This window comes from Dermacentor variabilis, chromosome 3 (genome assembly GCF_050947875.1).
Source record: "Dermacentor variabilis isolate Ectoservices chromosome 3, ASM5094787v1, whole genome shotgun sequence".
Taxonomy (NCBI): domain Eukaryota; kingdom Metazoa; phylum Arthropoda; class Arachnida; order Ixodida; family Ixodidae; genus Dermacentor; species Dermacentor variabilis.
Window position 1 is genome coordinate 155560801 of NC_134570.1, and position 24930 is coordinate 155585730.

General features: G+C 44.1%; 1 protein-coding gene across 2 annotated transcripts in view; it reads left to right on the top strand.

Moving 5' to 3' along the window:
- LOC142576434 (3-alpha-hydroxysteroid sulfotransferase-like) overlaps positions 1–24930 on the top strand; it is a 37824-nt gene that overhangs the window by 6414 nt on the left and 6480 nt on the right. The window contains exon 1 of one of the 2 annotated variants that reach the window (XM_075686566.1): positions 17940–18060. The exons of the other annotated variant lie outside the window; for it this stretch is intronic. The gene's annotated coding sequence lies outside the window, so the exon portion shown is untranslated. Of the gene's footprint in view, positions 1–17939; positions 18061–24930 lie in introns of those variants that run through there. 2 annotated transcript variants of the gene reach the window in all.

Sequence of the window (24930 nt, forward strand, 5' to 3'; positions counted from 1 at the left end):
AGTTATAAACCAATTAGTCCACGGTGATCAGTCTATATTTCATGTGGTAGCAGGTGTCGCCGTGTCGGAGACATCCTGGAACTGGTTTCTGACTGCACTGTCTTACGGCAGTCTTTGCCGTCTGGCTGCGTAGAGCTCAGGTGGCCCTGCGCCATGGTCGACGAATGGGAGCCTCTGCGTGCCCGGTTTTCCCACGGCGGGGTAGCGCTCGGGAGCGCATGGTAGCAGCCCACCGTGTAGTGTCCACAGCCGGTGAGGTAGCCTTGGTTTCGTTCTTCCGAACGCTCCATTAGCAAGGCTGAGGAACGCCAGCGCCCCTAGGCCATCTGCTCCGGGGGAGAGCCGGCCGAGGTGGTGAGAGTATCGGTTCGGGTGCAGGCGCTGCGACGTGGGCGGCAATTGCTCCTACGGGCCGGAGACGCAGAGAAGAAAGTCTGCCTTCGAATGCCAAATCTCGCGCACGGCACACGCCACGGGTCACGCTTTCTCCAACCGCGCTTGCTGAGCCATCACTGCCGCCACTCACTAATCGGTTTCCTCTACGAAATATTTGGCAGAAATGGTACTGGGCACATACTCACGTTTAAGTCTCAAACCCAAAAGTCCAGAGAAATGGCTGGTAGAAAACTACTTTGGCGTTCTCTCTGCATTTCCCACGAGTGTACATATTCTTGCACCATGTAGGAAATACTTAGGAGTGTTTACGTGCGTGTAGAAACATTGTTTTTTGTTTTTCACAATATACTACTAAGCCTGCACGGATAACTTTCCCAAGAGCAGATCGAACCCGGATAAAAGACAAAGCGAAACCAAACACCGAAACCGGCGCACGTAAGAGTTGGATAACGGCTTCCTACATCCATCCATCCATGTGCTGCCATCGGCCACACTCGCCCCACCCCATCCTCTCGCCGCCATTGTTCTGCTTTGTCGTTCGGGAACGTTGTTAATCTTTTGCTTGACGATCTATTTTCAATTTAGGTAGCCAAAACAATTATATATAGCCATCTGGTACGAAAAACCACAAAAGGATGTTTTCAGGTACATAAGACAGCAGCTGACATACTTGCATTTTTTACCTTTGCACTGAAATTAGAAGAGCTACGTCCGACTGGTAAACTCAAAGAGACGCAAAAGCAGAAGCCAGCTGTGACGGTATCAAGCATGTAGCCAGGTAAAATACACATCCTTCCCTACTCTGCGAAGGCAGGCCAATAATAAATGGGACCATCTTCAACGGAGTGGTGTGGCCCTCCTGAACTCTCTGTACCTGGCACAATAGAGGCAGCCAATGCACCGAAAAGTACAGCGAAGCTTTGAACACAGTTAACAGCTGCATACGCTAATGTCAAGAGAGAGAGAATAAACTTTTATTGAGTCCTTAGTAAATGTTGGTGCGCGCTGGCACCAGACGGGGTGGAACCTTCTTCTCAGGTCCCATATGCGCTCAGCAGTTCCTTGTCCCTAGCCGCCAGTGCGAGCTGGGTCGGTAGGTCGGGGCTGGACAACAAGGTCTCTCATCGCTCGGGGAGGGGGGTGAAGGGGTTGGGGCTAGGGATGGTGGGGGGTTCTTGAGCTTAGTGCACTCTGCACACTACGGCAGGAAATTTAGGCTGCCACTGCACTCGCCTAGAATAAAGATTGTAGAAACACAACGAATGCTTCCCCAATTTCCGTGACAGTGCACCGAGGTTTGAGCATCCGCTTACTGGAAGCCCATGGTGCAAAGCTGATTAAAAACAATATGCACTTCAATAAGTCTCAGAGTAATGCCAAATTATACAAGACATACTTTTGCTGAAGGGGGGGAGGACAGCAACAGAAGAAAGGATTTTTAAAACGTTGTTTACGTTTAGGCTCCCCTACGGGAGCCTTATTCAGAATGAGTGAAAATCGGCACGCATCGCGATTTTTATGCACGGCGTCTGACATATTAAGGCATCTGGCATACACTGGCAGAAGTTTGACGTCGTTTAGAGAAAAGAGCGTGCGACGTGGTTTGGATGAACATTCTTTACGATGATTCCACGATGACATTCTTTACTTTTTTTATTGCAACACTGAGAACTCCCACGTAAAATCTCATTTTGTATTTGTCAGAAAAGCAGACGCCTTTTGCACATGTAGATACGACAAGCTTGATCCAGTCTGAAACACACGAAGCAGCTACTACAACATGAACTGCAGCATTGAGGGTCACGCAACACATCCATAATTAAAGGTAAAAACGCAGAGGGAAGGTTCAAAATAAGCTCTGTAGTGCTTCAAAGTATAACATATATATTGTATGCGTACACCAAATGTTCAAAAAAGCGATGCATCAATGTCCTATTTGCCTTCAAGTTTATTTTCATGTTTGTTATCGTGCTCAAGTTTATTGAAGTTTATTATGAGCATATGTAAAGCGGGAACCTGCTGACACACCCGCAGTCAAGGTGGCTGTTCGAGGTGTGATGGCTGCCTCAGCGTAAGAAAAGAAAGAAATTGAGTGAATGTCAACACCAGTGCGACTGCTTCTTGCCTCTGACCTGCACGTGCCTCCGCGGCATCTTTGTTGGTGGAGTCTGCACAGGTGAGCTGGTGTGGCGATGTGTAGGAACCATCTGAGTGTATCGTTTATATGGAGAAGTGGCTGTTTTCATTGCCTGTCGCTTTCCCTGAAATGCTTGTTTGGCGACTTGGGCGACACACCCGCAGTCAAGGTGGTTGCTCGAGGTGTGCTGGCTGCCTAAAGGTATGAAAACGAAAGAAATTGGATACCTGCCAATACCAGTGCCCTTGCTTCTGGCCTCTTACCTGCATGTACATCCATGCCGTCTTGGCTTGCGAAGTCTGCATAAGGGAGCTGCTGTGGCTAGGCGCAGGCATTGTCGAAGTCAGAAGAAAATGCCGTTCAAACCTGACCTGACCTGTGTAGAAGCGTGATTGTTCAAAGTGCAACAATTAAACAGATTCTATGTCTTGCTCGTATATTCGCAAGTACAATTCTGGTTGCGCTGATCCAGCTGTCGAGAAATTACCTATTGCTGAAGGGAAACCTGCCAACGAAAATACTGCTCCGCATCTTAAAAATACTCTGCTGTGGCACTTCTCAAACGATTCTGATGCATCGCGAGAGCTGTCTACTCGCGTGATGTTCTGAACCAGAAGATACATTAGTTTGCTTACATGTGAAGGTAAATGCCAAAGCCCTTCGGGGCTTGGATGTGGCACAGAATGCACGAAGGTATCATAGTGTCCGATGTGGTCGCGAGATCACATGCCGAACCTAAACTGTACGAAACTACTTCTCATCCAAAAAACATAACGGTTGTGTAACTACTCATCATAGCCTAACATGATGGAACATTATAATTGTACTGATTCGTATTGGCATGTAGTCCTTAGTCAGAGGTAAACCAAGTTAACTAGAGACGAATGTCATGAGAGCAAATTATATATAAAGCTACTAATGAACCGTCAAAATGACTAATTGAATAGTTTTAGTTCCCATTGTTGCATCTGTTTTACGTGTGTGTCTTTCCGTGTCCTTGTCTTCTGTGCTGTCCTCGTGTTGTAATGAATTACGAACTTCCCCAAGCCCTTATCAGCTTTAATAAACAAGGCCTTCAATTCAGTTGAATCTAATAGTGCATGTCAAATGACTGATGCGTTATTCGTTTTATCTAAAGGTTATGGACTGACGGTCCCTTGGCAAGCCTTAATCCACAATATTTCGTTATTGCACTTAAGCTTGGGGTGTCATAGGCTGCCAGGGAATTTTCCTGAAAAACAACTAGGCAAGACATAGAAAAAGATAAGGAAATTCGGAAAGGTCAACATAGGTATGCTGTCTTGTAATATGCAATACAAGGTTTCCAGAGAATCTCTCTATTACACTTGTTTTCAAAACCTTCCAGCTCACAAGAAATTCAGAAAAAGTGGTACAATTTATCGAAAAACATGAAAGTCAGGCATACTGACACGACATTACCCAATTTTTTTCCGTTAACTAAAAGTGCTGAACCTCGAAACACTAAAAGGAGTACCCCTCATGTTTAAGAGCACCCTAAATGATTTACTGGAATATAATTCATTCCAACTATATTTTCAGTTTTGTTTCTTAGCAGATGCACATCTGTCGTGCCATGTGCTCATGTGGTATGCCTATTTTGCAGCCTTGTCAGCATGCCCAAGAGGCCTTATTATCTAAAAGAAACTAAGAAGGGACCATGGACCGTACAATGTAAAACTATTGCAATATGTTTTTATTCCAATTTCCTGACGCCAAACTTGCTTAACCGCCGACGTAAACCATCGGGCGGTCACCCGCCGGGTTGTCTAAATAGACCAATCAAGCGCTCTCCTCGTTTATGCGAGGTCACTTTTGTTTGCTTCAAAAACAAATAACATTGCCTACACTGAGCGGCTTGCCTAATCTAATTAGCTGAAAAGAGGCGAAGAGCACGCTCAAGTGGAGACGGATTCGGTGGCGCCGAGCCACTGTAATGAAAATCGATAACCGAATGAAGAGGGCGGTGCCGCATCTGCGATTGGTCCACTTTCCTTTACATAGCTTGCGGTGGCTGGTCGAAAAACGCGGCGGCATGCAACGGAAGCTTAAGAATGACGCTAAAACAGATCCTAAGTAAAGAAGAGTTGGCATAACAAGGTCGTAAAAGTTCCGAAAGAGCTCGAAAACGTTACACGGCCACGCAAAAAGCTTTATTATACGCAATTAAATCCATACTCTCCGGCAGATGCGAGTAGCCAGTGCCTGAGCGATCGGTGGCAGCCATCATTTATTCCTTTCGGAACGGAGCAGCCTGCGGGTATTCAGAAGAAAATTCAGTTTTGTTCGGCATTTTATTGCATTGTCAACGCCTACACGTTACTTTGACGCGGTTAGCTTTTGCGGTTTTGTGACGACGCATGACAGGCAGGTGAAGTGGGTACAGTCCGAAAACTTTTAACCAATATCCGAGGGCTAATGCCAAAAAGGCGTCCAATCAGAAATAAATATTTTCTTTTGTTTGGTCAAATCATATGTAACCAGTGTGTACACGTCATATCAGATGGGGAGCTATAGCGGTTTCAGAAACCGCTGTATAGCGGTTTCTGTGACGTCGCGTGACAGACAGGTGAAGTGGGGGTGGTCCAAAAAAGTTTTCGACCAATCGCGCAGGGCTGACTGTAGAATTCGAATAGAAAAGCTTTGAATAGTTTTATGTTATAGCGCCCCATATCGATACAATCAATTCATCTGCCTTCTGTTGAAGTTATGCCCAATGAAGCATTCGTCGAAGAGTATGAGAAAGACATTTAAATATGTATTAAGGAAATAAATTACATCTTTGGCATGATACTGCCAATACTCCAGTCACTCTTCTGAGCATGTCATTCTCCGCAGGCATATTAATTTACCAGCCAAGAAATGTAGAGACAGTCGAACTGGTTAACCTTGTTTCAGCAATTTATGTAGAGATCATTTGGGATAACTACAATAATGTGTCATATATGAACTTCTCATAAAAACAACGTACTGTTGCTGAAGCACCAGCAGCATTGATGATTGTTTAATGGTTCATCATGCCATAAAATGGAATAATTGATAATAGTACTAAATTGTACTACTGACAAATCCACTGACAAGCCTATTGACAAGCAACGATTAGTCACACTTTTAATTTAATGCGAGTCCGTTAAACCGCGTTTAATATTGACTTAAGTGACTTGAGCACATATATTAAGCTGCTTAATTAACGTACAAAGAATACACTTTTGTTATTTCCGCCTCGCCTTGTTGCATCTACTTATTTACAGCACACATTTGCAGCACCTTTGGAATATATGATACGAAGTTCAAGGCCGGCCTAGCGAATTTGCTTGGAGAAGTTGACTGTAAATCTGTAAATACTCTCTTTCGATCATAGCGTCAGACCTGCATTTTAAAAAAAGTAATACATCGCGCAATAAGCAGAGTTCATTAAGATCGGTGCACTCGTTTCTTTTTTGCACCACATGACTCAGAAAGTGTGGAATTGCATCAATTTTTTTCTGTTTATGCAGCATATGAGAGCGCACCTGGTTCAGGAGTATTGTTAAACAAAACACATTAATGCATAAGTGCAGATGAGAAGCAACAGGCGCACGTGCATAATATACATTCAAATTTTTTTTGCCACGATACGTAAACAAAAAATTAAACTAACTTGTAGATAGGAGATAGCTAGCAGATTTCATTTAAGCGGAGGTATTGCATGTAGCTCTAATATTTCCTAAGTGCGCTTGTGCACAAATGAAAATAAAAGGTTTAAAAAACACGGTGCAGGATATACTATTATAAAAAGACCTACAAGTAAGATCTCTGACGGCTGAACAGCATAGGTCTTTAATTCGGATCTTACTTTATCGTCTTTCCTTATATTATTCTTCATTGAACAGCTTCACTAAATCTGTGTTAGCGGGGATAACCTGTATCGAGAATAGTCGACGCATAGTCTAGGATTAAAGCCTGTAAATTAGCTATATACTGCTCGGCAGGAATTGTCTATAGACAGTCTATGGACTTGTGGCCTTACACTTTTTTCTAGACTAGGCTATAAAATGTCGGAGTCTATAGACAATCTATAGACTGCCTGTCGATTGTGATGCCCTCCATGACCAATCCAGACAAATTACTCCTCAATTTTCCCAACTACTTCTTAGCATTAAACGGATGAACGCTGTTTTGATTTGTCTCGTACGCACAATTTCTTCGTTCACCTTGCCCACAATAACTGCATCCTACATTGCATTTTTGTTGGACTTCTGATATCATTTTTCTCTCCTTGTCATCGTTTTTGAAACGCAGTGTTTATTATCATTTCACTGCTTTTATTTCGTGGCGTACTTCTTGAATAAGACAACAATGGTGGGGAGTACACTGTTGGTTCGGCAGCAAAAGGTATACGCTTTCATTCCACTCTTTCCTCATGCCCCTATCACGGCTCACAACGTTTCATTTACACCTGCACATGATCATCCTCCTTTAAGGTACGTCTACACATCCGACAACTAGTTTCCTACAACCTAGAATACCTGGAAGCACAAGGATAACTCTCTGAACCATCAACATAACTAGTTTCGACGGTATCAATATGGTAATTGTGGCGTTATGCTGAATAAATGTCAATGTATTATCTTCGATAGTCATCGTGAGATGGATTCTGCGCAAGATTCTTTCTTTAGAACAAAAATTATATCCTTGGGTGCTGCTTCCCAAAACTAAGTTGTGATTATGAGGCATGCCGCAGTTGCGTACTCTGGATTACTGTTCATCACCTGTGGGTCTTTAACGTGCACCTATTGCACGGTACACGAGCGTTCTTACGTTCAGACACCATCGAAATGTGGTCACCGTGGTCGGGATTCAAGCCCGCGCCCTCCGGCTTAGCAGCACAACGCTAAAACCATGGGTGCTATAACGTAAAACTGTTCCAAACTTTTCTATTCCAATTCTGCACTCAGCCCACCGCAACTCGTCAAAAACTTTGTTGGACAAGCCAACCTCGCCTGTCCGTCACTCGACGTCCCGAAAACCGCGATAGCGCCCCATATGACATGGCGTGTAAACACTGATTATGCATAGTTTGTCCGAACATAACAAAAGTAGTTATTTCTCATTCGACGTCTCTTTACCATTAGACCTCGGCTATTGGTCAAAAGTTTTCGGGCTGCACCCACTTCACCTGCCTCTCACGCGACGTCACAAAACCACGAAACTCACCGCGTCAGTGTGACGTGTACGCGTTAAACATGCATTAATGTGCCGAACAAAACTGAATTTTCTTCTGAATAGCCTCAGGCAGCCCCGTTCCGAAAGGAACAAAAGATGGCTGTCGCCGATCGCTCCCGCACTGGCTACTCGCGCCTGCTGGAAAGCATGGGTTTATTTGCGTGTAATAAAACCTTTTTCGTGGTCGTGTAACATTTTGAAGAACTTTCGACATGTTTATGACTTCGTTCTGCTAACTCTTCTTTGCTGAGCATCCGTCTTAGCGTCATTCTTGACGATTGTTGACGAGCCAGCGCAAGCTATGTAAAAAAAAGCGGACCAGCCGCAGACGCCGGCACCACCCTCTTCATGCTGTTATAGATATTCCGTGCAGTGGCTCGGCCTCATCGAATCCCCCTCCACTTGAGCATGCTGCTCGCCTCATGCGAGCCAATTAGATAAGACAAGCTGCTCAGCGCAGGCAATGTTATTCGTTTTTCAAGAAAGGAAAAGTGACCTATGAACGAGGGCAGCCTTTGATTGGTTTGTTGAAACAACCCTGCGGGTGACCGCCGGATGCTTTCATCGGTGGTTACGCAAATTTGAGGTGAGGAGATTGGAATAAAAACATATTGGAATAGTTTTACGTTACACGGCCCCATTGCACCACCACCATGAGTTTTTTTGTTTTATTTCACTTTGTCCCAACGACTATGCGCGCGCACTGTCGATACTGTGACATCACGGCGGAGACGAATACACACCCCAAGCGTCCCCAGAGTCGTCATTGCAATGAAATATATCTTAACATGGGGCCCTATAATGTAAAACTATTCCAATATGTTTCTATTCTAATCTCCTGACGTCAAATTTGCGTAACCACCGACGCAAGCACCGGGCGGTCACCCGCAGGATTGTCTGAACAGACCAATCAAACGCACCACTCGGTCATAGGAGGTCACTTTTGCTTGCTTGAAAAACGAATAACATTGCCTACACTGAGTGGCTTGTCGTATCTAATTGGCTGACAAGAGGCGAGGAGAATGCTCAAGTGGGGAGGGAATCGCTGGGGCAGAGCCAGTGCACTGAAAATCGATAACCGGATGAAGAGGGTGGTGCCGGCGTCTGCGATTGGTCGGTTTTCCCTAATTTAGCATGTGGTGACTGGTCGATAATCGCGGCGGCATACAACGGAATCTTAAGAATGACGCTAAAACTGACCCTCAGCAAAGAAGAGGTGGCAGAATGAGGTGGTAAACGTGCCGAAAGTACTCGAAAACGTTACACGGCCACGCAAGAAGTTTTATTATACGCAAAGACACCCATGCTCTCCGGCAGGTGCGAGTAGCCATCGTCTAAGCGATCGGTGGCAGCCATCTTTTGTTCCTTTCGGAACGGGGCAGCCTGCGGCTATTCCGAAGAAAATTCAGTTTTGTTCGGCATATTAATGCATCTTTATCGCCTACACGTCACTTTGGCGCGGTGAGTTATTGCGGTTTTGTGACGTCCCGTGAAAGGCAGGTGAAGTGGGTGCAGCTCAAAAATATTTTACCAATAACCGAGGGCTAATGGCCAAGGGGTCGAATCAGAAATAACTGTTTTTCTTTTTTTTTTTGTCAAATCATTTATAATCAGTGTGTACACATCATAGCAGATGGAAAGGTATCGCGGTTTCGTGACGTCGCGTAATAGACAGGTGAAGTGCGGGTGGTGGAAAAAGTTTTTGACCAATCATGGAGGGCTGATAGCAGTTTTGGATAGAAAAGTTTGGAACAATTTTACGTTATAGCGCCCATGGTATTTATATGAGTAAATGAGAAGAGAATCCATGGCAGGCAACAGAGCAATTGCACCACAAATAACACTTAAGAGGCGTAGAGACAGCGCTGTGCTTGCCTCTTTTTTCAATGAGATTTGCGTCATGTTCGCGCGGTTCTGCGGTCCTGAAATAAAAGGCGGAAGGAAGCATGTCGTCGCGACAGCTTTTGCAATCATGCGCATGGGTCCATGAATGACACCAACAATGAAGACAATCTTAACAAACATGAAGCCTGCGATAACCCTCTAGCTGACTTTTCTAAAGGGTGTGTCGTTGAATAAACCGAGCTTAAAGTTCACTGACGTATACAGTAACTTCGTGGCATCTTTGCACTCTCGGAATATAGCACTGTCGTCACTAATTCTTTCTAACTTTACGTTCACACGTGTAATGTACATGATGACACTTGACACGAAGAACGCGAAATTTGGAATACACCCGACACTCGCTGAAATCGTGCGTGCGTTGGATACTACCGCAATAAGACGTGGCGGCTGTATGAATTGTGGCTTAAGCTTGAAAGTGTATCAGGGGTACGACACCGTTGGACGCAGAGTGCTCATCACTTTCCTAGCCTTTCAGATGCTGTCGTAAGAGTCTAGTGCTGGTACATGCCCTGCCCCAGAAGCCCTTCTGCAATCCGGGTTGCCTTCTCTGAAACAGCCACAGTTCGGGACTACCAAACCGCCTTTCGTCACTGACGCCGTGAAGGAAAATCCAGTTTTAGCGACAGCAGCTTCGTTCCCCTGGCAACACCCTACGGAAGCGACGTCTGCATTTACGAAATCAAGCCGGGCTATATTAAATCGGCGTGGAAAAGCTGAACGAGTAGGGCACGAAACCGTTAGACGCAGGATGCCGATCGCTTCCCTAACCTTCCATGTTAGTTACTTACACAGTGCTAGGGAATTTCGTAGCGACAATCGTTTTCTCTTCACGGTGTCGCGATTCTTCGAGTTCAAATTTTGCAGAATTGTCCGTCTGTACTATGAAGCTCTCACTATAGTGCTTCTTTCCGAGCTGGTCTTTTGCTCTCTGGAGATGTTAAACTGTACCCAGGCCCTCACAGAGACAGCGCTCCTCCCTTTAACAAGGGACTAAGGAGCTAGAAGACATAATATAAGAAATCCGTGCCGATATAACTGATCTCAGAGAAGCCAACGTTCTCAAAGCAAACACAATAGCTGCACTGACACACCGTGTCTCTGTGCTAGATAATGTCCATCAGGGCGGAACATCCGAGGCTAGGCCGAATGGTGCCAGCAAGCAAATAGCACTGCTTAATTCCGAGAGCACTGACACAAACACAAGCGTGCGCCGCAGTACCTTGCTTTTCCTCGGAATGGAAGGCAAGGAAAATAAAACTTGGAAAGAGTTCGAAGAAAAAAAAACAATTTCTGCGCAAACAAGCTTGAAACGCGTCTTGAACCAAGCGCAAGTGCATGCTCTCATCGCATAGGCAAATATTGTCCTGAAATGAAACGGCCGATAACTATCAAATCACTTAATTTGAAGTCAAAGGATACGATCCTTGCCTGTAGGCGGAAACCACAATCAACAAACTTTGTTATCATCATCAGCAGCAGCAGCAGCCTGTTTACGCCCACTGCAGGGCAAAGGCCAACTACCCCGCTCATGTACTCCAACTACCCTGCTCATGTACTAATGGTGGCCATGTTGTCCCTGCAAACTTCTTAATCTCATCCGCCCACATAACTTTCTGCCGCACCCTGCTACGCTTCCCTTCCCTTGGAATCCATTCCGTAACCCTTAATGACCATCGGTTATCTTCCCTTCTCATTACATGTCCTGCCCATGCCCCATTTATTTTTCTTGATTTCAACTACGAGGTCATTTACCCGGGTTTGTTCCCTCACTCAACCTGCCTCTCCATGTCAGTGAGCGTGCACTGCAATTGGTCTCCTGAGTTACTAAGCAAGGCAATATCATCAGCGAATCGCAAGATGCTAAGGTATTCTCCATCAACTTTTATCCCCAATTCTTCCCACTCCAGGTCTCTGAATACCTCCTGTAAACACGCTGTGAATAGCATTTGCGAGATCGTATCTCCCTGTCTGACGCCTATCTTTATTGGGAGTTTGTTGCTTTCCTTATGGAGGACTACGGTGGCTGTGGAGCCGCTATATATGTGTTTCAGTATTTTTACATATGGCTTATCTACACTCTGATTCCGTAATACCTCCATGACTGCTGTGGTTTCGACTGAATCAAACGCTTTTTCGTAATGAATGAAAGCTATATATAAGGCTTGGTTATATTCTGCACATTTCTCTATCGCCTAATTGACAGTGTGAATACGGTCTATTGTTGAGTAGCCTTTACGGAATCCTGCCTGGTCCTTTGGTTGGCAGAAGTCTAAGGTGTTCCTGATTCTATTTGCGATTACCTTAGTAAATACTTTATAGTCAACGGACAGTAAGCTGATTGGTCTATAATTTTTCAAGTCTTTGGCGTCCCCTTTCTTATGGATTAGGATAATGTTAGTGTTTTTCCAAGATCCCGGTACGCTCGAGGTCATGAGACGTTGTGTATATAGAGTGGCCAGTCTTTCTAGCACAATGTTCCCACCATCCTTCAACAAATCTCTAGACCATTCTCTCTCACATTATCGCAGTGGTAACTACTGGTACTGTATAAATCTCTATAGAACTCCTCGGCCACTTGAAATATCTCATCCACGTTAGTAATGATATTGCCGGCTTTGTCTCTTAACGCATACATCTGATTCTTGCCTATTCCTAGTTTCTTCTTCACTGCTTTTAGGCTTGCTCCGTTCCTGAGAGCCTGTTCAATTCTGTCCATAATATAGTTTCTTATGTCAGCTGCCTTACGCTTGTTGATTAACTTAGAAAGTTCTGCCAGTTCTATTCTAGCTGTAGGGTTAGAGGCTTTCATACATTGGCGTTTTTTAATCAGATCTTTCGTCTCCTGCGATAGATATTTACTGGTATCCTGTCCAATGGAGTTACCACCGACTTCTATTGCACACTCCTTAATGATGCCCATAAGATTGTCGTTCATTGCTTCAGCACTAAGGTCCTCTTCCTGAGTTAAATATGAATACCTGTTCTGTAGCTTGATCCGGAATTCCTTTAGTTTCCCTCTTACAGCTAACTCATTGGCTTCCTATGCACCACTTTCTTCCATTCCCTCCTCAAGTCTAGGCTAATTCGAGTTCTTACCATCCTATGGTCACTGCAGCGCACCTTGCCGAACACGTCGATATCTCGTGTGATGCGTGGGTTGGCGCAGAGTATGAAGTCCATTTCATTTCTAGTCTCGCCATTTGGGCTCCTCCACGTCCACTTTCGGCTAACCCGCTTGCGGAAGAAGGCATTCATTATCCGCATATTATTCTGTTCTGCAAATACTACTAATAACTCTCCCCTGCTATTCCATGAGCCTATGCCCTATTCCCCCAATGACATGTCTCCAGCCTGCTTCTTGCTTACCTTGGCATTAAAGTCGCCCACCAGTATAGTGTATTTTGTTTTCACTCTACCCATCGCCGATTCCACGTCTTCATAGAAGCTTTCGACCTCCTGGTCATCATGACTGGAAGTAGGGGCGTAGACCTGTACTAACTTCAATTTCTACCTCTTACTAAGTTTCTCCACAAGACCTGCCAACCTGTCGTTAACGCTATAGAACTTCTGTATGTTACCAGCTGTATCCTTGTTAATCAGGAATACGACTCCTAGTTCTCGTCTCTCCGCTAAGCCCCGGTAGCACAGTACGTGCCCATTTTTTAGCACTGTATATGCTTCTTTTGTCCTCCTAACCTCACTGAGCCCTATTATAGCCCATTTACTACCCTCTAATTCCTCCAACAACACTGCTAGACTCGCCTCGCTAGATAACGTTCTGAAGTTAAACGTTGCTAGCTTCAGATTCCAATGGCGGCTGGACTGGCCGCCATTGGAACTTTGCTATACAGGAAGATTTCGCTTCTGCTACTCGTATTTCACACTGCAAATAGAAAAAATTTTTAATGCCAGAGAAAAAAAACGCGTTCAAACTACGTGTAGAAAATTTGCTTGTTAACAATAAGCGCTATCACTACGACACTATATACTTCTGACAGAGTGATTGAAACTATAAGGCCGTTCATATAGGCCCGGGGAAACTGAATCCCAATGTACAAGACGTCAAAACGTGCCAGGATGGGCTGCGAAGCTTATCACTTCAACTTCATCTCGCAGCGGGCCCTCATCCTTACCTCTCCTTAACATAGCTTGACTAACATGCGCAGTTTGCTGCCTAAGCGAGAACAACTTCGCAGTTTCACTCACGGCATCGATGCCGACATCATATTATTACAGAAACATGGTTAAACGAAGACATGAGAGAAAGCGAATTTTTCCTGCAAATTCCGGCAATACAATCTATCGCCACTATCGGAGCAGCCGGAAAGGAGGGGAAATTTTATTAGCTGTCAGAGATGCCTTCTCATCTACCCTGATCAGTCGCTATGATAATCTTGAGCTGTACTGCGCTCGCGCTTACAATCGTCCTAGAAAGACAATGTTTGTCTTGTTTTACAGTCCACCGGACAGCAATCCGTCATTCTCCTAGTTACTCTGTAAAGCGCTAACCGACATCATGGCAAATTTCCTATAGCGCCTATTCACTTCTTTGGCGACTTCCACTACAGTCACATTAGCTGCCCTATGCTTTCTGTAACTAACAGGTCGCCGTTGTCCGAAACTAAACAATTTATTGATCTCATTCTAGGCTTCACCCTGCAGCAGGTGATATCTTTGTCGTACAAGAGGGAAAACGCCCTGGACCATCTGCTCACATCTTTCCCTGGTAGCTTAAAGAGCGTTACCACACTACCCGGTCTTAGCAATCGTAACCTCATCCATATATGCATTTTCACACCGCTTAAAAAATGTCACCTACAAGAAAAATAACAAAAGAATACAAGAGGGCAGATTTTGGCGCCATAAAAGCGAACTGCAGAATTGTTTAATGATTTTCAGGAGTCTTAACTAAGAAGATCTCAGATAGGAACTAGGAGCTTTATAAGAATGTGTTACTCTATTTGGGAGCTAAGTACATACGAACAGTTCTTGTGAAATCCGACTCCAACAATCAATGGTTTAATAAACTGCTCGAATCTCTCCTTACTAAAACGAAAAGGCTTTACAGGAAAGCCAAACTCGCCAATAACCCAGAAACAGGGTAAATACCTACTGTGCGTTAACCAGTATATTCAGGAGCTGACGACAGCAAACATAACTTCTTTCATCGTGAACTTTTGACAATTCTACGAACAAATTCCAATAAATTGTGGTGCTTACTCTCAGCAAAGACAAATGCTACGCAGATTCAACTAACAGATTTGGGCGGCAATCTCAATAACTCTGAGAAATGTGCGTCAGCTATTAACCTCTACTTCACGTCAGATTTCCCCAGCACTAATGACGTTTTCATTGAGCCAATACCACCACTTTCCGTAAAATAAATGCCAGACATCAAGATCAACCCTGATGGCATATGCAGCCTCTTCAATTAACTATATTTGAACACCTGAGATAGATGGGATGGTATTAACGCCAAAATAGTTGTTAACACCAGTGACACTTCCAGCCATGTACGACGCTTAATATTTATGCGCTCCTTGAAGACAGGAAGCTTGTCCGACGATTGGAGAAAGGGCCCATGTCTTACCAATCTGTAGACCCCTCCTGCGCTATAAATTATGGCCATAATTTCTCTTACTAACATTCCTTCCAAATTAATAGAACACATCATCTCATCTAACCTAATGGCTCACCTGGAATCTATCACCTTCTTCTACCCTCACCAGCACGGCTTCATAAAACTGTTTTCATGCGAGACCCAATCGCCGAGTTCACTCATGACATTATGTATTTCATGGACCTTCATTTGCAGATTGATGCTATTTTTTTGGATTACTCCAAAGCGTTCGACCGCGCTTCCCACAAACACATGCTTCGAAAATTCGCATCTATCGTAATCCCAGATAGCTTTCTCTCTTGGCTTGAGCACTTCTTGACAGGTCATGCACAGTTTCACCTTTAAAAATAACTATAATTCATCCCTTAGCAGCGTCACATTGGATGGTCCACAAGGCGGTGGTTTATCGCCTCTACTTTTTCTCATCTACATTAATCACTTACCTGCTAACATTAAGAAGAACGTCTTTGCGCGGACAACAATGTCTTATATTCCCCTTTCAAAGGCTCGAGTAACATCGCCGCGCTCCAACAGGACCTCGATTCCGTCGGAGTATGGTATTAGAAATGGTTGAAGCCGCTTAACCTTACTATGTGCAAAGCTCTATCATTCACCCTCAACCACAGCCTAACCAGTCAAACCTACACAATGAATTCTGCTCCTACCAATCATGCCCCGTCTTACAAGTACCTCGGCGGTCGCAGGAGATTGACAGTATCATGGTCAACACGTATTGACACCATCTGTTCTAATGCTTCAGGTACCCTTTCAAATTTAAAATGTAACCTGAAGACCGCTTCACCTCAAATAAAAAAAAGCTAACATATCTAGCATTCGTACGTCCTCAGTAAGACTTTCCCACATCTACTGGCACCTTTCCCAATCATATCCTACCTGTGATATAAAAACAATACAAAATCGCGCAGATAGGTTTATAACCTCCAACTACTCTAGTGAAACCAGCATAACCACACTATAGAGTACGCACTTGAACTACCGTCACTTGCCTCCCACCGGATTAGCTCTCCTCGTTGCTTGCTTCACGCCTTTTATTATCATCCGCGCTCCAGGCGTGCCCTGTTAAGTCCACCATCACGTACCCGTTTTCCCGCTTTAACCGCAGTACTCCAATAGCACACATTATCACCCGATCGTCTACCATGAATACGTCTTTCCTCCCTGGCGCAATAACCATTTGGATCAGCCTCCCAGAAAACATCGTCTCATGAACTGACCTTAAATTGTTCCACCAAATGGTAAATAGTTGCATCGCTTGATTACAGATCTTACCCAGCCTCACTCCAACGCAATGCTTACCATTTTTCACAATTGTTCCAGGCTTTCGTTATTTCTTGTTTTCTTTTTCTCTTGCTCTTCTGATCACCGGTTCTAAAATTGTCGGAAGGGTTAAAGCCGTATCTCGAGTAACGCCTCCGGGCCTTTCAGGTGACATTAAATGGAATCAAATGAAATGATTATCGCTGCAATTTAGCAGTAGTTGGAAGACAGGAATAGTGAAGTCATCTGCATCTGCTTGAAAAAGCAGTTCTTTGTGTTTCAGTTCTATGTGTGCTTATATATGTGTTTTATAATAAGCTTCCCGTATCGCTTATCGTTGCTGGGAACTAGGCGTATATAGCAGCATCCGGAAAAACCACGCTGCGGACTGTCTATTTCTTCCTTCCACCGGCATATGCGGCTTATAAAGGCTAAACTGTGTGAAAATGCAAGTTAATCAAGTTTAGAAATATCATTCTGTCTTCTTTTAAATTCTTCTTACAATATTCATATGAAATAAAATAGATACACAGGGAAAAGTACTACTTGGTGGTAGCGTTACTTCTGAAGCAATAGCATTCTTAGGTTCTTTTGAGGGAGCTCGTAGTCGTTCATTCGTCTTCCAACTGCACACGCAAGCTTTTCATTGGAACACAAAGAAATGTGGAAACAGAATATGACGCCATGTAGAGTGAGAGAAGGAAAATATTTAAAACAACGCGTTCTTTACTTATGTATCGGAAGGCGGCAATTGTGGAAAGGCACTATTCTCCCCCCCCCCCCCCACATTGTGTGACTAAGCAGAAACAAAAACGGCTACAAGGGTAATTAGAGACTATTTGCTGAGCACCGGACGAGATTCCAGACATTACAGAAAACACTGTATTACATGGTTACTGTATCGCTTTTGCCTGTTCTCATCATTTCACATCTCCTTTCTTCTGTCCGCTTTTCTCTTCCGCCTGTGCACTTAAACTTAGGCCAACACCTCTTCTTTCTTACAATGAATTATCCTTAACCTTAACGCAAAATGTGTCTCTGCATAGCAGTTGCTTGAACATTTCAAGAAAGTATCGCCTAGCGCTGATTGCAACGAGCGCGTGGTCTTTGCCACAGTTTCTTTTTTTCGTTGCTCTACGCAGCAGATGAAGTCATGGACATCACGTAGGTCTTTGTGATGCAAAGCCTCCGGCACGGTTAAAGTTGGCCGGCAACAATTGAACTCCCAGAGATGGTGAAAGCAGGCTTTTCTTCTCTTCTCCAGCCCTAGCTTGTCCCTACTTGTAGTAAAAACTCACGCTTCGCACTCATATATGTAGACGTTCGCGATTACACTGTTATTTTATCGTATGCTGCTCTCCGCACCTTCAGAGATTTATTCTGCGTGTTACTCCTGGCCGATAAGCGTCAATAAACCCTGCCGAGCAAGACACAGGCCGCTCGTAGCTGCACGGCCGCTTCGCATCCTTCGCACAGCTTGCCCTACATTTCTGGTCGAAAGGTGGGACCTCTTTCATTCCTAGTGCCTGTATATTGTAACAGTCAGTTTTTGCATGGTGCGGCGTCGGCATCCGCCATAAAGCTGCGTTTTCGTAGAGTTCTGCCTTGCAGGCAGTAAACAATACCGGCGCCATTTTCTCCGTGCGTACTGCTAAGGGTCGCTAGTCTGAATAACCAGGACGAATAAACTTGCAGCTTTATAGCAGATTCTGCGCCTCGAAAGCCTTTGAGACCGATGGTATCAAGAATTTTTGGCAATGGCCTCCTTGCGCAGGCCATTGCCAAAAAAAAAATGTTAAATTAACTGGAAGTTTGTTTGGGAGCATGATGGGCACATTTATGCCCACAAATCTGAAAGCAGTGCCAAACTAGTTTGTACTAGCTTGGACTAGCACTAGCTTGGACGATTTGAATAAAATGCGCTAAAAACATGCATTGCTGCATGAGCTGCTGCGAACTTCCTTCTATCGCAGATCTATATAGAGTTTACTCTGAAAATAGCGTTGCTGTTTCTCATATGAACTGTCGTTCTGTGTGCAACAAGACTGAAGAAATACCTAGCCTGTTTATTTCCCTTAATTTTTCGTTCCATGCAATACTGTTCACTGAAATCTGGTACCAAGGCGATTCAACATATTTTGTAATGGACAATTATGCTCACTTTGCTAATAACAGGCAAACTCGAAGAGGCGGCGGCGTATCCCTGCAAATTGTGAATTCGCTTCCTGCAACAATGTTTGAGAAATTCCTGTTTTGCACTCCGCACTGTGAAGTGTTATCCGTTCAGAGTAACAAAAATAGCTTTTGTGTTGTCTACCGCACTCCAGACAGAAAACATGAAAAAAAATTTCTCATTGTTAGAGAAAAAATCTCATTGTCCTTTTTGATTATGTGTCTATAAATGAGCATGTGCTGTACTTTCCCGGTGATATGATTATTGATAGGAGAACCGCGTCACAAGACGAATTTTCTTGCTCCTATGGGTGGGCAACGCAACCCGGACGAAAGACAAGAGAAAGTGCACAATACGAACGCAGAATACTGCGTTCGTATTGTGTACTTCCTCTCGTCTTTCGCCCGGTTTGCGCTTCCCGCCCATAGGAACATGTTCAATCACCAACTCGCCCAGCTTGCAGTGTTAATTCAGAATTTGCTTCTTTCTTTCATTCTTACGCTCTTGTCAATGTAATTACTGTAGCAACCCACGCAACTTCTTTCACTTCATCTACTTTAGATTTAATTATCACTAACCATGATAAAAGCACTATAACTTCCGTAACTGACATGAGCAATAATTTTCCGGTATTTGCCTTTATTGCATATGCCATCCCTAAACATGCATCTAAATCACTGGTGTCTTATTATCGCTGCATTGATTCAAAATCCCTCAACTCCTTTCGTAATGAAATATGTGCAGCAGGCTCCTCCCATATGTCGTCACTATCTGATGCAAATGTTGCATACGGTGCACTAATGCAGCTGAGTTAAAGCACATATATCAAAACTTCTTTCCTTTAAAATGCTGTCGAAAACGAAAATCGATGAAACCATGGATTACGAACGCCTTATTGAAAAAAAAGTATAAAAGAGAACGAAACTATATGCGCAATTCATTAAATCCAAACATCCCGGGAAATTGTCTCAATATAAAGGATATCGCAATAACTTGAACAAGGAACTACGTCAAGCCAAGTACGAATACTTCAGCTATTCGTTTTCAGATAATTCTAGCACGAACCCTCAGCATCGGTGGCGTCAACTAGGTAAACTACTTGGACGTCACTACAACAGTGGTCCAAGCTACATTATGAGCGGTGGTGCTGTGCTGACAAAGCAGGATCTCTCGAATCTCTTTAACGATTTCATTGTGAAGATCACAAATACCGTATGCTCTCCTATTCATTTGACGAACACGTCAATTCACCAAGCACCAGGAGTCTCCAACGATGTTTATGTCCCCTACAACCGAAAATGAAATAATTTCTGTATTTAGAAATCTTAAAAACAGAAGGGCTTTAGATATTAAAGGTTTTGAAATAAAACCTCTAAAATACGTAATTGATTTGTTTGCCCCATTGTTAACATACATACTCAACCTTTGTCTCAGTAGTGGAGTATTTCCTAAGCAGTTGCAGCATGCAAAAGGTATTGTGATACACAAAGAGGCGATACATCTGAATTGTCAAATTATATGCCAATTTTTCTTCTACTGGTAATTTCTGAAGGTGTAGATAAAATTATTCACACGAGAATAACTAATTAGATAAACATTTCGTTTTGTCAAGCGATCAGCTCGCGTTCACACCAAAAATATCCACTGACCTGGCACTGCTCAAGCAAAAGGAACTCATCGTAAATGCATTTGAAGACGAGCTCCTTGTCCTCGGAACTTATCGTGACTTTTCCAAAGCTATTGATTTAATCAATCATGGCATGTTACGAAAGAACTGAGCCACTATGATATAAGGGGGATTCCTAGTTCTTTGATACGGTCACACCTTCAACAACGTAAACAAATTATAGCACACAATGATGCTCTGTCTGATGGCCATACATAAAATCGGGCGTGCCGCAAGGAAACATCTTAGGCCCTTTGTTGCTTTCACATAACTTAAATGATATATTTTACACTAAGCTACCCGTGAACCTTACTGCCTACGCTGATGACCTTACGGTGCTCATTACGGGTAGAAGAGAAAATGACTTATCCTCTACAGGTAGTTTTCTTGCAATACATGTGTCAGTGGTCGCAGGAAAATTACCTAAAGGTGAACACAGACAAAACTCAAGCCATGGTATTTCGAGTGAAAAACAAAGTTGTAAAATATATTATGCTTAGGTTTGGAGACAACTATATTGAAATCGTCCGTAGTATCAAATGTGAGGGAGTAACTGTCTCGGAATCGCTCAATTGTGATGCACAAAATAACAACATACGATCAAATATGAACAAAGCGAATGGGGTGCTATGTCGTCAACGGTATGTGCTATCAACAAGAATTAAACTATTCATTTACAACGCATTCTTCGTTCCAATACTTAACCATTGCCACACTGTCTGGGGCACAAGTACGAAGCATAATTTATCCAAGATTATTGTTACTCAGAAACGTGTGATCAGGCTAGTTGATAACATACCATGGCATGCCCACACAGGAAACTATTATTAAGAGTTTAACATCATTCAAGTGATTAATCTTTATGCCTTCAGGTTAAATCTTATGTACAAGAATGCTATTAGAACAAACAACGCAGATATGTTGACGCTATTCAAACTTCAAAGCCATGTGTTCAGGTACAATGTACGTCGTTGCACATCTTGGTCTACACTGTTCCGTCGGACTGCGTACCGATTTGAATCAAGCGCCTATAAACTTCCCTGTTACCTTAACACACTTGAATGGAATAGCGTCTCACTGGAAGAAATATCGAAAAATAAGTTCATTAGTGTTTTGCCACTCCTGCACTAATGGATGGTGTTTCATTCTGTTTTTTGTATGTTGCGTTATTGTTTGTTACATAACACAATGTTAACAAATGCACTAAAGCTATCCTCAATTTTGTACGTATATTTCCTTACTGATCCCTAATGTAAGTGTTTTTGCCCTTCTACGTTAGGAAATTCAGTATGTATTCCAGTGTTTCTGGTATTTCTCTGCGTTTGTCACGACTAAGCTGTTTCCTCGTCATATTGTCGGGCGTAATGGGCGTAATGGGGTTTTCTCAAGCCGATGCATACGGCTTTTACCCTTAGGTCCGCTCTGGTTCTGTATTCTATGAAAAGATGAAAATAAAGATTATTATTATTATTATTATTATTATTATTATTATTATTATTATTATTATTATTATTATTATTATTATTATTATTATTATTATTATTATTATTATTATAGGCGGCGTGTTATGGCAGTAACCTTCACTGGGAGGTACCAATTTTTCCTATATTATACAGGGGTGCACATCACGTTTAGGATCCCTCGAAATTAAAATAGTCGCCGTGATCGTGCTAATTAATATTTTTCTTGCTTTCTATATGTTCGACATACGTCGCCAGAGCTGTGATAATTTCTTGTGCAATTCCTTTACAGTGGTTTTGCGTTACTTGGGGGCGGCAGAAAATCATAGGACGCGATTTTGAAGCTGTGCAGCATTCCAGGCTTGTAAATTTCGTCTGGAGAGTATGTACCATCAATATTGTGCTAATGCCCAAGAATACGCGCTCTGGTAGCATAATGTTTATGGCGTTGAGCTGCTGAGCTCAAGGCTGCGAGTTCAAAGCCGGACGCGGAGGCTGCATTTCCATGGGGACGAAATGCAAGAACGCCCGTGTACGGAGGGGTCCACTGTTAAGCGGAACACTTGAGTGCGGCGCATTTCAGGATTTCTCTTTCTCTCAAGAGTGCACTCAACTAGATTGGCAGCACATCAGTTGCGGTTGATAAGTCCGACTCCTTTTGATCCAGCTCTGCAGTGCGCTGACATTGCTTCCGCAGTCACTTGATGCTAGGGCGCCAGCAAAGTGAGAGCTGCACATTTTGGTATTCCATATAACAGTAGACTGAACTGCACATAGATTTAGCTGCACGTTAAAGAAAACTGGGCAGTCACAATAATGCCGCAGTTCCCCACTACGGCGCATGCCACATAATCAGATTGTTGTTTAGGCACGTAGCATTCCAGAACCACCAGTGCTGCATATACCACATATATTTAGTGACGTGCCTAGCAGAGAAATAGAGGAAATGAAGAAAAGACGGGAAATTTAAGTATACAGTATGTTTTGCTCCATTTGGCACCCGAACTGGGGGGGGGGGATGGAGTGATGTGAGAGTGAGAGAAGGCAAGAATCATATTTTGTGCCTGCCCTGGACGGTACTCTGTCTCTCTACAATCGCGCACTCAAGTCTTTCCCCTTGAGGTGTTGTGGAAGAGCGTGAATTTGTGCCCTGATGAGGAGGGAGTGTGAGGGCAGGCTCCCAGGACCCTTCCCTCTCTAACAGGCCGATCGCTCAGTTAGAGCATGCACACCAGAAAGTCTGACGTTGTTCGTCAAAGCAGGAACGGTGGCAGAGGAGGTGATCGATAGTCTCTTAGCATCTGCATTGAGCCACGTAGGCGAGTCCACCATTCAAATGCTATAGGTGTACTAATTTGAATGCTACTCCGACCCACAGTCGACGCGCCAGTGCTTATCATACAGCGAGAAATTGAGAAATAACGACCGTATTAATCACGGATCTGGGCTACATAAACGACGGTTGGGGTCTAATCAGTGAACATGATGTTACAATTAAGATGGCGACAGTCGTATGCCATAACGACTGTCGGTCATTGAGCGTGGGTATGTGGAATAGCGTCATCGGCTGGTTAGTTGTCGTCAATGCCCTGATGCCCCAGAGTGTCATGGAAATAGTACCGATATGCTGTCATATATTATGTACTCTACCAGTAGAACATTCGCAAACTTATCTACTTTCGGACACCGATTACCCGTAATTTCCACGGCGTATATGTTTGACGATTTGAATCGCTACCTTAGAGTCACTGAATATTGAACGTTTGAAAGGTGGCTCATATTCAAGGCATTCCACATCCGCTCGCCTTATTCGCTTTGCTCTTCACAGCTTTATGTAATCTCATAAAACTTGCATCTTACTAAATCTACGCTACGATTTCAGATACAAATAAAATCCGATCCATGATTCGATAGCAGCAGCTGCGTTTTAGCTAGCACGTTTGAGCACACTTGTTGCTATAACAGAATCTCGCAACCATCAGTATACAAGTACCTGGTCTGTAGTGTCAAGCGCCAAAGTACCGCTGGGATCGGCTCTCGTTTACGTTGCTTGGCCGTTCACGTACAGTCAACAGCAAAAGTTTGCGGGATGCGCGAGTGCGTGGCAAAGCGACCCTACTCTCCTAGCGGTGAACCCCTGGTGTCGAGACCGACGCCTGCACGCATGCGCATCCCTCCGAGACTACAAGTGTGCATGTTTCCGCGCTTCCTCTTTGAGTGCCGGCGATATCCGAATGTAGCCGCGAGGTAGCCCTCTTGCGATATGCGCCGTGGCGGCTTCGACGGGCAGAACTTCGTTTATACAACGGAAATGTACATTTTCGTCTTGCCGGTCTCCTTCTATACAGCACGTCTTCTGCCAGGCTCTTCTGCGGTAAAACGCATCGTTCGTAAAAACAAAGAAACAACGAAGATTGGCCACGAGAAAGTGCAGCTCAGAAAAAAAAATGACTTGTTGCGTTCGCCACCGGCCCAGACCTATGCGTCAGCGCTCGTGACTCGACAAAAAGCGGCAGCAGTGGCGTCCGCAAGTTCGCGCTTCTAAACTCGTTGCACACAGTTTCGCCCGTCGAAGCCGCCACAGCGCATATCGCAAGAGGGCTACCTCGCGGCTGCATTCGGATATCACCGGCGCGCAAGGATGAAGCGCGGAAACATGCACGCTTGCAGTCTCGGAGGGACGCGCATGCGTGCAGGCGTCGGTCTCGACACCAGGGGTTCACCGCTAGAAGGAGAGGAGGGTCGGCTTTGTCACGCGCTCGCGCATCCAGCAAACTTTTGCTGTTGACTGTACGTCTGTTCACCTGTGAAACGTGCGCATGCCTTGCTTGTGTCGATCACCTACGTAGTATCACACCTGCGCACATAACCGTTGCAGCGGACATGGCATCGGCCTTGGCGGCTTTAAAACAGAGCCAACACCGGTGTCGCTTTATTCGGCAATAGCAGCTGCGCTTCTGCAAGCACGTATCAGCGCACTTGTCGCTATTACAGGTTTGTACGTCTATAAGATTTTGTCATTTTGTCCCGTTTTCGTGTAACGGTTGCTGTCGAAAGTACTGCACAAAAGTG